This window comes from Cervus elaphus, chromosome 5, assembly GCF_910594005.1.
Source record: "Cervus elaphus chromosome 5, mCerEla1.1, whole genome shotgun sequence".
In the NCBI taxonomy this organism is placed as follows: Eukaryota; Metazoa; Chordata; class Mammalia; order Artiodactyla; family Cervidae; genus Cervus; species Cervus elaphus.
The window spans coordinates 131,220,434-131,238,103 of NC_057819.1; the positions used below are offsets into that span (position 1 = coordinate 131,220,434).

A 17,670-nucleotide genomic window follows, 5' to 3' on the forward strand; every position below is an offset into this window, starting at 1 on the left:
TACTTAGTAGTAGGAAATTTGCCATTACAGAACCTGAAAAAATAGCCCCAAAAGTTAAACCAGGGTAAAAAAAGAACAACTATTACATGCTTCATTTAATTTTATTTAACTAGATATTTAATACATATTTAGTATAGTATATATGTGTTATACACATACAAACACACATTTATATATGCAAGTATACACCTTAAATATTTTTAATATGTCATATTTACTTAAGCAAATAAATAGTAGAAATCATAAATAACTCTTAAATATCTGGTGCTGTGTAGATGTACTTATTTGGGGGTTTCTGTAGTTTAATATTACACCCAGAAGAATTTTTAAAAAATCATCACCCCCATGTAATGCTTTATGAACAGGCCATTAAAACACATCTGATCCACAGCCAAGTTTTGCACTACAGGGTTGGGAGACTCTGAATAAGTATTTGTGAGTTGGGTTCTTAACCAAATCAGACCTCACCACGTAGCGCTGTTGTCTGTGACATTCCTCTGCTTGTGTACAAAGCACGGTAACCAACTGTGGAAGTGACAAGTCCAGAAGGACATGAGACTTTGGAGGGGCTTCAGAGGAGCAGAATGATGATTCAAGGCTCAGAAAATCAGAGCTTGGAAAAAAGAACAGAACAGGGTTTTTGCAGTTTGAAGAATAACTAACTGAAGAGTTATTTAATAATAGTTTTCAGCCCGATGAGGAACTCTTAACAGGTGATGGTGACCCAGGGTCTTTGATAAAACACAGCTGGGGTATAAGGTAACCTTTGCGTTCAGTATGGGAATAGAGATTAACCACAGCTCATTGTCTAAAGGCTTCGGTTCTGTTGAGAAGCTCAGAACCCATCTTCCTCTCTCTCTAGCTTTACATGAGCCCCCATCCCCAACTCCCAACTCAAATCAACCAGATTTTCACAATACTTTTTGCATGTCACTATCACAGCACCTTCATGTAAGGTATCAAATAATTTACTTCCTAGCACTGGTGTCTGGCAACAAGATGGTGCTTCATAATAGACTTTGGCTAACTTGAGTTGAATGGATTGGAAATCTATGACTGTTACTAGTACTGTGTCTCACATATCAAGGAATAGTGATCTAAAGTCTTCATAAAAGAGGTGGTATTGAATTGGATCTTGAGGAATACAAGACTAGACATAAAGGAGTTTGGGAAGAAATAAGTCAAACTGAGTGCTGAAGAATTGATGCTTTCTAACTGTGGTGCTGGAGAAGACTCTGGAGAGTCCCTTGGACTGTAGGGCAATCAAGCTAGTCAATCCTAAAGGAAATCAACTCTGAATATTTATTGGAATAACTGATGCTAAAGCTGAAGCTCCAATATTTTGGCCACCTGATGCAGAAGCCAAATCATTGGAAAGTACTCTGATACTGGAAAAGATAGAAGGCAAAAGGAGAAGAGGGTGACAGAGGATGAGATGGTTAGATAGCATCACCAACTCAATGGACATGAATTTGAACAAAACTCTAGGAGATAGTAAAGGACAGGGAAGCCTAGTGTGCCGCAGTACGTGGGGTCTCAAAGAGTTGGACATGACTTAGTGGCTGAGTAACAAGAATTACAACAAGGAGTTGATACAAATGTTTCCCAAAATATGTTATTTAAAATATTCAATCTCAGAAACATTAGTAATTTTTACCTGCATGGAAAAAAAAAATGTTTCCATGTTCAATTAAATTTGAAAATGTGGAATACTAAATAAAATAAACCAAGTTTTCCATTGAGAGATTCCTTCAAGTCATTGATCTGCTAAGGAATATTGTAAATTTACTAAGGAGGACACTGCAGGCAGCCTGGATGGATTTACTCACCTGACCATTTGTCACCAAACAAATGACCAGCCGTGCTACACAGATAAACACAAGATAGACACATGGAGAAGGAGAGGAGGGTGGCAGAGGACAAAACTGTTAGATAACGTCACTGACTCAACACACATGAATTTGAGCAAACTCCAAGAGGTAGTGAAGGACAGGGAAGCCTGGTGTGCTGCAGTCCATGGGGTTGCAAAGAGTCAGACACAACTTAGCAACTAAACAATAAACAGCTTGAGACCCTGAAGGTGAATAACATGATCAAACTGATGATTAAAGAAGATTAATCTAGTGCCAGGCTAGTTAGATGAGAAAAGGGTCCAATACGAAGAGTACCATAGCTGAACAGGTGTGAAATAGTAGGAATTTGAATTAAAACCTTGCCATAGGACAAGCAAGGTAGACACAAAGAGGAAAGGACATAAAAGAACTGAATAAATCTGGTAAGTGACTGGGTTCACGGGGAGACAGCCAGCAGAATGAAAGCTAATTCCACAATTTCAAGCCTGGATGGCTGTAAGAATGGTGGCCCCATTGACAGAAAAAGGGAAGGGAGCCAGGAAATACCCTGAGTTCTGAGTGTGACGTGAGCGTGCAGCGTGAACGGCTGTGTTTCCCAGACTCACACGACTGGGAAAGGTCTCACGGGGCTTCACATTCACGTTCCCGTAGGCTGCTCAGCCTCCAGCTTACCTATCTCGGATGATGAAGAACTGTTTCAGAGAATGCTGTAAGGAAGGGGATTATAAAATATTTATCAGGGTAAGGCTCTGCTGTGTCCTCCAGACGAACATCCTTCTCTTCAGTTAGTGGAGATCTTCTGTTTGCTACTTGCAGTCACCCCCGCCTTATTCCAGGTACAGAATCAGCTGTTGCTTTTCACATGCAAACTTTTGTCTGAAAGTGAAGGCGTCCCTGGTGACTCAGTAGTAAAGAATCATCCTGCAATGCAGGAGCCACAGGAGATGTGGGTTCAATCCCTGGGTCAGGAAGATCCCCTGGAGAAGGAAATGGCAACCCACTCCAGTATTCTTGCCTGGAGAATCCCATGGGCAGAGGAGCCTGAAGGGCTACAGTCTATGGGGTTGCAAAGTCAGACATGACTGACGTGACTTAGCACATGCTTATGAAGGTCATTATAGATTAATTTTTCAATCTTTTCCCTCTCTATGAAATCATGGAATTTCTTAAATCTTTATAAGTTGACATTTATAGCTGTAGTGATTAAAAACTTAGTCATATGTAGGTCATGTTTATTGGATAATATACTAAATATATTAATAAATGGAAATCTGTGGAAAAAGAACACTGCTCATGGGAGCATTCTTGGTTTGAGAAATTCATCCCATTTTTTTAGAGTTTTACAAACTATGATCCCGACTCTTTGTCAGTAGGGATGTAGAGTCTGAAGGATTCTGGACCTAGAATAGCAGCAGGTACATTCTTTATAAGATATAGTAACCACAGAGACTGAATATTCTTGATAATATAATCTTCTGGGCTCAAATAAAATAATGCCTGCAAAAGTGATTATACAGTCAATTCATTTAAAAAATAGTCTATGTGTTATTAAGTAGTAACCACATGATATAAGAATGATGTCAAAAAAAAAAAAAAAGAATGATGTTAAGAATAAAGTATTTGCCTAAATCTCCTATGTATGCTTCTAAGGTTATGCTGTGGTAATGAATGACGTTGAATAATATGTTTACCAAACTGGACCATTCACAAATCTGAGCTGATATCAGCCACTGCCTCTGCATCATCAAAGATGACATGGAGATCAAGCAGCAAAGACAGGACAAGATTTCCTAACTACTTGGTCATATTCAGACTTTCAAATAAATCAACTACATGAAATATACATATAATTGTGAGTAACCTGAAAAATTAACATGCCCTTTTTATTGAAGGGGGAGGAAGCTGTCTTTCTAGTTTCCTTGATGATAGGGTATTTAAATGCAGATGCATCAGTCAAAACAAAATCAGATGACTGTTCTTTTAACACTCTTTTCCACCCTGCCATCTCCTCCCCTCTCCCAGCTCCTCAGGTCTTCGTTCTGCCAAAATTTATAGGTTGGAGACCTTGCACGTTGTATCTTCTGGACTCTCTCTCCCTTCCCTCTTCCCCACTGCAACAAGAACACTCAGCTCAAAGTAGTGGCTCAGTTTTGTATAAACCCATGAAAGAGAGCCCAGCTAGATGCAGCTGGAGGACTGGCGTCTATCCGATTGGTCTGCGAGGACCAGAGCCTTCGGCATCCAAGCAAGCATCAAGCTTCTACTCTCCAGCATTTCTCCACACGGAGGGGCTTCCCTGCTTAACTAGGCTTTTAACCCGGAGTCTGACGTTTCCTCCACTCCTCCTCTGACCTGAGGCTCAGACCTGAAGTCCCTAAATTCATCATCTGAGGCTCCAGGCTTCTGTCCAATCCCCCACAACCTCTTTTCTCTCAAGGTAAATCTACATCCTTTAGCCCTTTTAAAAACTCACATGGATTTAAAGTTTTCACATCCCTAGATTAAAAATACCGATCTGTTCTAAAAGTTGCTGTGCAAAAACCTACCACATCCACTTAGATGGGCCATGTTCTATGTTTCAGTTAACCCAAGTTACTATGCATCCAAGATGGTGGAGTAGAAGAACATGCCATCAGTCTCTGCCATCAGGAAGCTTCCATAAGCCACTTATCCTTCTCCATCAGTGGATAGGCAGAATGAAAACCACTATCACAGAAAACTAACCAATCTGACCACATGGGCTACAGCCTTGTCTAACTCAATGAAACTATGAGCCATGCCATGTAGGGCCACCCAAGACGGACGGGTCATGGTGGAGAGTTCTGACAACATGTGGTCCACTGGAGAAGGGAATGGCAAACCGCTTCAGTATTCTTGCCTTGAGAACCCCATGAACAGTATGAAAAGGCAAAAAGATAGGACACTAAAAGATGAACTCTGCAGGTCACTAGGTGCCCAATATGCTACTGGAGATCAGTGGAGAAATAATTCCAGAAAGAAGGAAGAGATGGAGCCAAAGCAAAAACAACACCCAGTTGTGGATGTGACTGGTGATGGAAGTAAAGTCCGATGCTGTAAAGAGCAATATTGCATAGGAACCTGGAATGTTAGGTCCATGAATCAAGGTAGATTGGAAGTGATCAAACAGGAGATGGCAAGAGCGAACGTCAACATATTAGGAATCGGTGAACTAAAATGGAGTAGAATGGCTGAATTTAACTCAGGTGACCATTATATCTACTACTGTGGGCAAGAATTCCTTAGAAGAAATGGAGTAGCCATCATAGTCAACAAAAGAGTCTGAAATACAGTACTTGGATGCAGTCTCAAAAATGACAGAATAGCTCACTTCAGCAGCACATCTACTAAAATTGGAACGATACAGAGAAGATTAGCTTGGCCCCCTGTGTAAGGATGACAGGCAAATTCATGAAGCGTTCCATATTTTTAGACTTTTGGACTCTGTGGGAGAAGGCGAGGGTGGGATGATCTGAGAGAATAGCACTGAAACATGTATGTCACCATATGTGAAATAGATCGCCAGTCCAGGTTCGATGTATGAGACAGGGTGCTCAGGGCTGGTGCACTGGGATGACCCTGAGAGATGGGATGGGGAGGGAGGTGGGAGGGGGGTTCAGGATGGGGACACATGTACACCCATGGCGGATTCATGTGAATGTATGGCAAAAACCACTACAATATTGTAAAAAATTAGCCTCCAATTAAAATGAATTAATTTAAAAAAATGACAGAATGATCTGTTCTTTTCCAAGGCAAACCATTCAACGTCACAGTAATCCAGCTCTGTGCCCCAGCCAGTAATGCTGAAGAAGCTGAAGTTGAATGGTTATATGAAGACCTACAAGACCTTCTAGAACTAACACCCAAAAAAGATGTCCTTTTCATTATAGGGGACTGAAATGCAAAAGGAGGAAGTCAAGAAACACCTGGAGTAACAGGCAAATTTGGCCTTGGAGTACAGAATGAAGCAGGGCAAAGTTTAATAGAGTTTTGCTGAGAGAACGCACTGGTCATAGCAAACACCCTCTTCCAACAACACAAGAGAAGACCCTACACATGGACATCACCAGATGGTCAACACTGAAATCAGATTGATTATATTCTTTGTAGCCAAAGATGGAGAAGCTCTATACAGTCAGCAAAAACAAGACCGGGAGCTGACTGTGGCTCAGATCATGAACTCCTTATTGCCAAATTCAGACTTCAATTGAAGAAAGTGGGGAAAACCACTAGACCATTCAGGTATGACCTAAATCAAATACCTTACGGTTATACCGTGCAAGTGACAAATTGATTCAAGGGATTAGATCTGATAGACAGCCTGAGGAACTATGGACAGAGGTTCATGACATTGTACAGGAGGCAGGGATCAAGACCATCCCCAAGAAAAAGAAATGCAAAAAGACAAAATGGCTGTCTGAGGAGGTCTCACAAATAGCTGAGAAAAGAAAAGACACAAAAATCAACAGAGAAAAGGAAAAATATACCCATTTGAATTCAGAGTTCCAAAGAATAGCAAGGAGAGATAAGAAAGCCTTCCTCAGTGATCAAGGCAAAGAAATAGAGGACAACTATAGAATGGGAAAGACGTGAGCTCTCTTCAAGAAAATTAGAAATACCAAGGAAATATTTCATGCAAAGATGGACACAATAAAGGGCAGAAATGGTATGGACCTAATAGAAGCAGAAGATATTAACAAGAGGCGGCAAGAATACACAGAAGAACAATACAAAAAAGATCTTCACGACCTAGATAATCACGATGGTGTGATCACCCACCTAGAGCCAGACATCCTGGAATGTGAAGTCAAGTGGGCCTTAGAAAGCATCACTACGAACAAAGCTAGTGGAGATGATGGAATTCCAGTTGAGCTATTTCAAATCTTAAAAGATGATGCTGTGAAAGAGCTGCACTAAATATGCCAGCAAATTTGGAAAACTCACCAGTAGTCACAGGACTGGAGAAGGTCAAATTTCATTCCAATCCCAAAGAAAGGCAATGCCAAAGAATACTCAAACTACTGCACAATTGCACTCATCTCACATGTTAGAAAAGTAATGCTCAAAATTCTCCAAGCCAGGCTTCAACAATATGCAAACCGTGAACTTCCAGATGTTCAAGCTGGATTTAGAAAAGGCAGAGGAACCAGAGACCAAATTGCCAACATTCACTGAATCATCAAAAAAGCAAGAGAGTTCTAGAAACACATCTTCTGCTTTACTGACTACAGCAAAGCCTTTGTGTCGATCCCAATAAACTATGGAAACTTCTGAAAGAGATTGGAATGCCAGACCACCTAACCTGCCTCCTGAGAAATCTTCATGCAGGTCAAGAAGCAACAGTTAGAACTGGACATGGAACAACGGACTGGTTCCAAACTGGGAAAGGAGTACGTCAAGGCTCTTTATTGTCACCCTGCTTATTTAACTTATATGCAGAGTACATCACGAGAAACGCTGGGCTAGAATAAGCACAAGCTAGAATCAAGATTGCCGGGAGAAATATCAAAAACCCCAGATACGCAGATGGCACCACCCTTATGGCAGAAAGTGAAGAAGAACTAAAGAATCTCTTGATGAAAGTTAAAGAGGAGAGTGAGAAAGTTGGCTTAAAACTCAGCACTCAGAAAACTAAGATCATGGCATCCAGTCCCATCACTTCATGGCAAATAGATGCGGGAACAGTGACAGGCTTTATTTTGGGGGATTCCAAAATCACTGCAGATAGTGACTGCAGCCATGAAATTAAAAGATGCTTGCTCCTTGGAAGAAAAGCTATGACCAACCTAGATAGCATATTAAAAAGTGGAGACACTACTTTGCCAGCAAAGGTCCACCTAGTCAAAGCTATGTGTTTTACCAGTGGTCATGCATGGATGTGAGAGTTGGACAATAAAGAAAGCTGAGCACCGAAGAATTGATGCTTTGAACTGTGGTGTTGGAGAAGACTCTTGAGAGTCCCTTGGACTGCAAGGAGATCCAACCAGTCCATCCTAAAGGAAATCAGTCCTGAATATTAGCTAGAAGAACTGATTCTGAAGCTGAAACTCCGATACTTTGGCCACCTGATGTGAAGACCTGACTCATTGGAAAAGACTCTGATGCTGGGAAAGATTGGAGGAAGGAGGAGAAGGGGACAACAGAGGATGAGATGGTTGGATGGCATCACTGACTCAATGGACATGAGTTTGAGTAAGCTCCGGGAGTTGGTGATGGACAGGGAGGCCTGCTGTGCTGCAGTCTATGGGGTCGCAAAGAGTCTGACATGACTGAGTGACTGAACGGAACTGAACTGAACCTACGTTACTGAGTTCCAGCAATGAGCTCACTCAGGTTCAGAATTAAGCTATCTGGATCTGTCTGTGGATATCTTAGCTCTTCCCCTATCAAAGGACAAGGCAGCACCTGAAGGCTAATTCCACTGTAATCCTCCTCAGTGGTACTTCTGTTTCAAGGAACAATATACATTCATGGCAAAGAAAATATCAGAGAAAAAAGGCACCCTCAGACTCTGGTTCTCTGCAGTGTTCAGACTTGAGACTTTGTTCCCAAGGTTTTGATTTTCCAATCAGACCTTCCTTTATAGTCCGAGTACCATGCAAAGGCATTCTGGAGAATGGCAGGGAAGTGAGCGAAGCCAGAATAAGTCACTTCAAAAGGTCTGCAGGGGTAAATGGCAGAGAGGACTGAAAGCTGCAGAGTGCTCGCAATCACCAGGAGAGTGTCTGGCAGGTTGCCAGGCTGGCGGGAGAGCGAGAACTGGACCCCCAGCAGGGCTGCCCTGCACAGTCTAGGCGGGACACCTCGCCTCTGGGTCCAGATGATAACGCACCGCCTTTGAAAGTCGCCTGGACAAAGTCCATGCCCTCTGTTCACTGCAGAGTGAACTTTAGCCCGGCAGTTCCCTACTGTATAAAAGTCACAGGTTTACGGGCACACACACGCGCCTGTAGTCACACACACACTGTGAATTACAGGGTGATGTTGCACATAAATCCCCTCTGATTAAGTACAGAAAACGCTGTGATTAAGACAGAAAATCTACTAAGCTGAGCTCAGATGAAGAGCAAAACCTTTAAGAACTCGATGCATTTTTTTTCCTTTAACTTGTTCTGTATCCCTACCCTCTCCATTTTTCTCCGTAGGCCTGCAGTTTAAATGAGAAGCTTCCTTTCTTTCTCTCTCTCTCTTTACGTATGTGTGTGTGTGTATAAATAAGAGGGGCATGTGTTTAAGAAAAAGGCCGTTTGCTGTCGAAAACCATCAAGATTTGTATAATCCCTAGGCCAGTCTTTGCATAACCTTATTCTTGGGCTCAGAAACGTATAAAAGAACAGAAACTTCTGGGAGAGTTCAGTCTGGGGGTAATAAATGAAGCTGTGCTCCCTGGGAGTTAGCAGGGAGGCGGCAAGAAGGGACGAGAGTAGGTTTGCTACTGGGAGTGTACCAGAAGAGAGTGGATGGAGTTGTGAGTCCTGGGAAAATGTGAAGAAAGACTGTGTTTCCCCTACGCCATTTTCCTCTCTTATTTGTCTTTTTCCATTGCATTGCGTTGGGGTGGGGCAGGGGGGCAATGTAACTAATGATGCTGATGTTATCTTCTGCAAAGTTATTGCTCAGAAAATATTTTTTAAATGACATTTATCCAGGGAAAAAGACAACGGTCACCACACAGTTGAAGCTGAACCTGAAATAGGTGGTTAAATTTTTTAACTGAAAAAGTCAGGTTACTTCACCTTGTAAAAACATACTTGTGTTTTTTACAAGTGTCAAGGATGGTCTTCGGTTTTAACTTTGAGTGATAGGTAAATTGTAGACAATAATGTGTTACTGGAAAATAGTATAGAAAACTAACATTTTTTTTTTTTACAAAGTAAATCCTGTTTCTCCATTAGCTCACATAATTATTTATGATCTGGTTTATCTTTAGTGGGTTTTATCATTATTTATGGGCTTCCCTGGTGGCACAGTGGTAAAGAATTTGCCTGTCAATGCAAGAGACACAGGTTCGATCCCTGGGTCAGGAGGATTCCGTGGAGGAGGAAGTGACAGCCCACTCCAGTATTCTTGCCTGAGAAATGCCATGGACAGAGGAGCCTGGCGGGCTACAGTCCAGGGGGTCAGAAAGAGTCAGACATGGCTGAGCGATTAAGCACACAGATCATCATTTGTCTCTCTTCAGAGCATTGGCCACTAGCCTCACAGTAAAATGTCCCTTTCTACACATTCTCAGAGAAGGCAATGGCACCCCACTCCAGTACTCTTGCCTGGAAAGTCCCATGGACGGAGGAGCCTGGTAGGCTGCAGTCCATGGGGTCGTGAAGAGTCAGACACGACTGAGTGACTTCACTTCCACTTCTCACTTTCATGCATTGGAGAAGGAAATGGCAGCCCACTCCAGTGTTCTTGTCTGGAGAATCCCAGGGATTGGGGAGCCTGGTGGGCTGCCGTCTATGGGGTCGCAGAGAGTTGGACACGACTGAAGCGACTTAGCAGCAGCAGCTACACATTCTATACCAAGTCAATCTAGAAACCAACCTTACATATACTTAAAAAAAAAAAAAAGACACACAAACACACTTGGAATTCAGCAAAATGTTTGGCTAAAAAAGACACTCTGAGGTGGAAAGTATTTGGCTAACATGCTTGCAGTTTAGAGTTTAGCGTACTCTCAATTACATACTTGAGAGTTTCCTCTAAAATACCTTCCTGAAGGTTTTATGCTAAAATCTGATGAGCATTTCGTTGAGCTTGATGCTCTGTCTTCCAAACCCAGGACTGAAGCAATAGCCGGGAAAAGGCTTCTGGATCACAAAAAGGAGTTTCGTTGTAGTATTTTAAGAAGTTTATTTTCTTTTTCTTTTATCTGTTCTTTCAGCTTGGACTTCTTTGTTAAATTTTGTTTGTTTTAGATCATGAATTCTGTGTGTGTATGTGTCTGTATATATATATGTGTGTGTGCGTGTGTGTGTATATTTATCATCATCATTGCCAATGTCTGAGGAACTGTTTGGTGTGGATCTGTAACTGAGACATGCTTTTTAGCAGATATGTGCCCTGGTGGTCTTGTTCTGGTATTCATAAATATTACAGCCAGACTTTTAATGGAGGTTCTAAACGAAAATAGAACTGACTGCTAAAATTTAATTTTCTGTGTAAAATAAAAGAAGTAGCAAGAGACTCAAACACGGGCTGGGCTTGAGCTTCTTTGGGGAGCTCCCATGGGCTGTATATCACCTTGTGTGGCTTTCATTTTCTTGGCGCAAATTGATTTAATGGGCACCATTATTAGATTAATCAAGTCCCAATGGAGACGTGATCTTGCCAGAGAGATTTTGCTTAACTCTGCTCCTCTGCTTCTTTCTGACCTAAGGAGTCATTTTTGATCATTAAGAGGAAAACGAGAAAATCGAGGGTATCTCCGGCAACAACCCCTATGTAATGAAGCATGTTCATCTGCCCTGGCCCACAAAAACACAAAAAGTTTGAAAAACCAGGCCTCATGAGTTCGAGTAAGAATTCATTGCTTCCTTTTGTTTTCTCGATTGGTTTTGATTTCTGTATATTCTATAATAACACAGTTTGGAAGTCTTGCCTGCTTTCACATGCAGTAACTTTAACAGTCAATTCCTCTTAAAGGTTTGGCCTAGGAAGCATCTGTATATCCAGACGAATGTGTGTGTGTGTGTGTGTGTGTGTGTGTGTGTGTGTGTGTGTGTGTGCGTGTGTGTTTATAATGGGCTTCCCAGGTGGCACCGGTGGTAAAGAGCACACCCGCCAATACAGGACACACAGGAAATGCAGGTTCGATCCCTGGATTAGAAAGATCTCCTGGAAAAGAGAATGGCAATTTGTTCCAGTAGTCTTGCCTGGAAAAGTCCGTGGACAGCAGAGCCTGGCGGGCTATACATTCCATGGGGTCACAAAGAGTCAGATATGACTGAGCAACTATGCACTTAAAAGAATATCCCAGACACTGTAAGATTATTGTTATCATCAAATTTTATTTTGTTGACTTTTAAGGGTCTCTCCCTTTTTTTTTTCAATGCATATTTAAATATATTTTCATATTGTAGGCTGCCTTAAACTCATTCTGCATGCAAATTACCTGCATTATTTTAACAAATAACATGTACTCATCTACTCTAACAATACAATGGCAATGCATATTTAGTAGATAAAATTTGGAATTATGGACAATCATACAAAAGACATTAAAGGTCACCTATAATTCTCTCACTCAGCAGTAGATACTTGAAGTTCAGAATGCAACACAGTGCTGAAAAGCTGAAGGCCCTGAACTTCCCCTCTGTCTCTTACCTGGAAAGAAGCTGTTTCTCACTCCTTTATTCTTCAAAGTACAGGCTCATCATTTTGAGTGCTCAGTTGTCCACATTTCCCAGTGATCTTTTGAAAAAGCTACCAAAGTGGCTTTGGACAGGAGGAACAAGGACTTATCTCTTCTGGATATCTCTGGCTTCTCATCCTCATCCTTACTAGGTAGATACAGATTTAGTAACCCATTTCCTAGACCCCAAATGTCAACATGCATTTTAGTGTTGTGCTGTAAAATGTTGACAGAACAGCATCATCCCGATGTGTTTAGTAAAGGAAAATAGGTATCAGACAATCATCTGTGATCAAGGCTCTGACAGAGCAGAGACAACAGGCAGAGAAGTATATGGGAGATGCCTTCAGATGTCAAAGGCTGCTTCACAGACATGGGTGATGCTTAGGCCGCTTGATGACTGGTGCTGTATTAACATTATCAGGGACATGCAGTGTGGTAACCAACGCTGCAAACGTGTGTGGCCAACCTATTAGAAGCTTACTTGTCGTTCCTGCCAAGTCTAGCATGGTGTTCTTGATTGGGTGGCCCTCCTGGATAGGTTTTTCTCCAGGTGGTAAGCCAGGCAAGCCCAAACCCCTCCATGATGAGAGAAACCATCTTCTCAGGGTGTGAGGGCTTTCGCCGGGTCTTCTGTATCTAATAGTCACCTATAGTGATCATGGAGGATGATAAGAGAGGTTTGGCAGGGCCAGTCTTGAAAATAGTGTTCTGTTCTACAGATCTAGTTTAGCTGGGGACCCATCAAACAAAGGCAGTGAGGTGATATTCATTAGCAGAGTCTCTGCCATAGAGGTGGAGTTTTCCCCGTCAGCAAAGACCATGTAGAATTATATCTTTCAATCTAATTTTCTATTTAAGGAGTAAAAACCTAGGATCGAGATGGAAGCAAAGATGGAGATGCCTCTATAGTTAATTGATGCATACTTGACATTTTTATGGTTTGGGTTTGGTTTTTTCTTCATATATTTATCTGTCTGGAATTTTTTTTTTCTTTAATGATATTCCTTTCTGGAAAAGAGTTTGAGGTCACATTCTCAGAACCAAATATACACGTGCCTTTTCTATTTGATCCCAAGTTTGTGGATTCTCTGAAATGTATATTGAAAGTCCAAAATATATACTGAAATATAATATTAAAATATTTATATTGAAAGATATATTTATATTAGGTAGAATATGAAGTTGGTTTTCTCTAATTAGGAAAGGATTAACCAACCTATTGATTATGTTTCTAGGAGAGCATAGAGTAAATGAAATGAAAGAAAAGACAAAAAAAAATGTTGCATCTGTGAATAATTTCTAGGAGTTTAAAGAAGCATTAGAAGCTGTCCACCCATTAATAGGCTTTTATTTCAGATGATCCTTTTTATTCGAAATTTCAATGAATTCAGTAGACTTTGGGATAGCATTAAGGTTTGCAATTATCAAGAGTTCTCATGTGAAGCCTGCTTCTTACTTTCGAATGTGATTGTTCCTTGTGAATATTGCAAAAGGGGCATATTTAATAGAAGTCTGAATATATAATCTATTTTTTTCCTTTTCCTGGGTGATAGAGCCTGTAATCCATGATCTCAGGAACAAGTGAAAAATCTAGCTGCCTATTTTCTGGCCTCTTGGGTTAAAATCAAGGTCTCTAACACTGCTTTCACGAAGGGTGGTGTTATGTTATTTTTTTTTGAGGTGAGGCCGGGGAAGAGGTGGCGGCCGGTTAATATTTCAGAAAGGTAGTAATTACCTGATTGCAGAAAGCGGTAGGGACTGTGTGCTGTTACCGCTCATTTTAGAGATGCCAGATCAGCTGTGGACACCACCATCATTACGGCTTCAATCGGCCGAGGTCACCTTGGTTCATGTGTTTTATACATTGGTAGCCTTCTCCTTATTACTTGCCAAACAAACCTTTTTATTTTTGCACACGTTTATGTTGATTTTGTGGTTTCTGAAATTGGATTCTGGCTCCTGGAGACCCGAGTTTCCACAGCAACTGGAGGCCTTATCGGCTACTGCTTCTTGGCAGGCAGACAACTAGGGCTTTCAGTTTACTTTGGGTCTTTTTTTTTTTCCTTTAAAAAAAAACTTTTTCTTCTCCCCTCTTTTTCCTACACCCTGTCATTTAGGCATCACATAATTAATTGCGAACATCCTGTGCCACATGCAATTGCCCCAGCTTTGAAGTCCCAATAGATCATTTTATAGGGCAATGGGTGCCATTTTAAAAGAGAGAAATTAATGAAGACTTGGCGCCGGGGCAGAGCTGGGGCGATTTTAGCAGATCCTTCTCCAGGTATGATAAAGAAACCCGGGCACCTTGTGTTTCTTTTTCCTCATTTCCTTTCCAAACTGGCCGTTTCAATATATAGGAAAGACCTCAAGACTGGGTTTGTTATTTTTCTCTCTGGAGCTAATTCCTTTTACAAAACCAGCAAGCATTGCCTCGTTTGGTGCTGAGATGAAGGTTGCTTATTTTTTTCCCCCCTTTCAAATTGCAAAAAAAAAAAAAAAGGTTTGATTTAGCATCATGTCATTTGGAGGCTGCTACTGGTTCAACAGGAGTGGAAAAAACAACAAACAAGAAAAAATATACTGACCCCTTATTTAGACGCCATTGAAGTTTAGCAACAATAAATGAGCTCATTGCCTTCTTGATGTTTAAAAAATAATAAATGGAATCATTTACTTCAGCTAAAAGACCAAATTTATTGGAATAAGAACCCAGAGTCTTTATGAAAAGGATACACTCACTTTGGAAAGCAGAAATATGTAGATAATAGACAAGGTTTTATAGAGTTTAATTAGTTTTCACCTTGATTTACAGAGAGAAAGTATATGAACATATGGGGCTTCCCAGTGGTGCTAGTGATAAAAAGTCTGCCTGCCTATGCAAGGACAGAAGAGACACGAATTTGATCCCTGGGTTGGGAAGATCCCCTGGAGGAGGGCACGGCAACCCACTCCAGCATTCTTGCCTGGAGAGTGCCATGGACAGAGGAGCCTGGCGGGCTACCACAGAGAGTCAGGCATGACTGAAGTGACTGAGCGCGTACACACATATGAAAATACATCTTTGGCAGTTTTGGTCTCTTCTTTGAGAAGACGCATCCAATGATTTCTCTTGGAAAGAAATGAGCCCCATTTTCTTCACAAAATAAATGTTGCATGATTCTTTTGTATTATAGACAAAAGTTCAGTGTTGGTAGAATGGACTCTTCAGTAGTTTTATGTCTTTATTTCCACCTGCTTCTGTTGGCATCTTTGAGTTTCTTCGCTTTTGCTATTTCATGGTGTGGCCCATGCCCTCATATCTTCCCACAAGAGTGAGTCTATAGGAGGAATATCTCCATTACCTGACGTTTTCCTCTTTCAGACCTATTTGCCTAAGGTCGCCTTGCCTTCGGGCGTTTGTGCTTCCTGCAAGAGCAAACAGGAGAAATGCATTCTCACCTTATTAGAGTTTGGCATTGGATCTTGTGGCTCAGACTTGAGCTCAGACCTTTAAAAAAAAAGACCTTTATGGCTGATTTACCTAAAGAACCACACTTTCAATCCACCCCTCCAACCCCCATCTATTCATATAATCCACTTTATTAAGTTTATATGATTTTAGGCTTTTATTTATGTATTTATACAATGATTTTGTTTAATTGGATAGATGATTTTTTTCTTTAGTATTTCTGTAAAATAGAGGGTAATTCATTGATTAAATTATTTAAGGAATAGTCAGAGTCCTAATTGTATATCTGGCAGTGCAAGAGGTCCCTGGAATGTGGTGATGAATAAAGTGACCGTAACCTCTTACCATCAAATTGTCCATTTTTGAAGATGGAAAACTCTGAAAGAGTTTGTGAAGGTAAGCCAGAATGTTATTGAGGCAATGGTTTAGTAAGTGCTGGGGCTTAGGTGTTTCCCAGGTGGCGCAGTGGTAAAAAAATCTGCCTGCCAATGCAGGAGATGCAAGAGACAGGGGTTCGATCCCTGGATTTGGAAGATCTCCTGGGGTAGGAAATGGCAGCTCATACCAGCATTCTTGCCTGGAAAATACTATGGACAGAGGAGCCTGGCTGGCTACAGTCCATGGGGTCACAAAGAGTTGGACACAGCTGAGCACACACACGTAAGTGCCCAGTGTCTGCAAAATGTTAAGGGGTCCTGGAGTCCTTGAGCATTGGTAAAAGCTTAAAGGAGAATCTGATATCTAAGCAGAAACATGAAATGCAAATAACATTTCCTCAGATGGGGTTTGGGGAAGGACTCTCAATTGGAAGGAAGAGCATTTCTAAAGCCTCAGACCTAAACAGGGTCTCCCGGGACCCCTTCAGTTAGTTCCAAATGGCTGTCACAGAGTGTAGGAAAGAATGATAATAAATTTGACAATGAACCAGGTAGTGGAATGTCCTTTGATGCCAAGCTAAGGGGACCAGACCCAATGAATCTGTTAAGTAGGGGAAAGACATGATCAGATTGTATCAGATTTCTCTTTTGTAGATTAATCAACAAAGACTGGTTTGGAGGAAGAAAATTCTAGCAGCATGGGAATCAGAGAGGGATTTTTAGGAAACCCATCCAGGAGAGTCAAGATGGTGGTGACAATCAGCTCACAGAGTGGATGTGGGGAAGGAAGGAAGTGTCTATATGTAGGAATGATGAGGAGGCCCTTGTTAGATATGATTTCATGGTCCTGGTTTGATGGGAGAGAACAGGGAGTCTCCTGGCTTAGAGACCTGGTGAGATGGTGTCCACTCTCTTTCCATTAAGAGGTTCTTTTAAAGAATCTGATGAGATGATATGTAATAAAATTGTTTTAAATCACACACACTACTAAAACACAAGGGGAAAAGTTACAGGACTTTTTATACAGTGAGACCATCATGTGCTGTGAATGAGAGAAAAATATTCTGATGATTAAGAGCTGGCTCTGAAGCAAATGTCACATTTGAAAAGAGTATTTTGATATGAAAACATGTACACATGTTTTGGTTTTTCTCAACCGAATACAGATACTTGGTTCCTACATAATGTGCAAAGCAGTTGATTGCATTTGAATCTGCAGCCTTATTCTATCACTCAGCAGAGGGAGAACCAGGGACAGTGTAACATTTTAGTGTCAGATTACAGCATAATGGATAACATACTTATGGAAAGAAAGACATGGATTCAAATTTGGGTCGCTAAGTAATTGACTATTCAAACTGAACCCTTGAAAGTGAGAAGGTCCACTAGTTAATATTATCACCAGACAGACCCATTTGGTACATAATGCCCCTAATGGGAGTTCTTCATAGTGTGTCCAGTGAAATATCATTGCTCAGTTGCTTAATGTGTGTGATGGTTCATTTTATAAGCCTAGATATTTGGTTACACACTGTCCCTGGGTGTCTGTTTGTAAGGGTGTTTCTTGATGAGGTTAATACGTGAGTTGTAGCCTGAGTGGGACAGGTTGCTCTCCTG

At 41.2% G+C, this 17,670-nt stretch overlaps 1 non-coding gene across 1 annotated transcript; it reads left to right on the top strand.

Moving 5' to 3' along the window:
• The first annotated feature begins 5,196 nt into the window (after window positions 1-5,196).
• LOC122695819 lies at window positions 5,197-5,302 on the top strand. Its single transcript, XR_006341569.1, has one exon. It is a non-coding gene; the product is annotated as a U6 spliceosomal RNA (small nuclear RNA).
• Window positions 5,303-17,670: the final 12,368 nt, after the last annotated feature.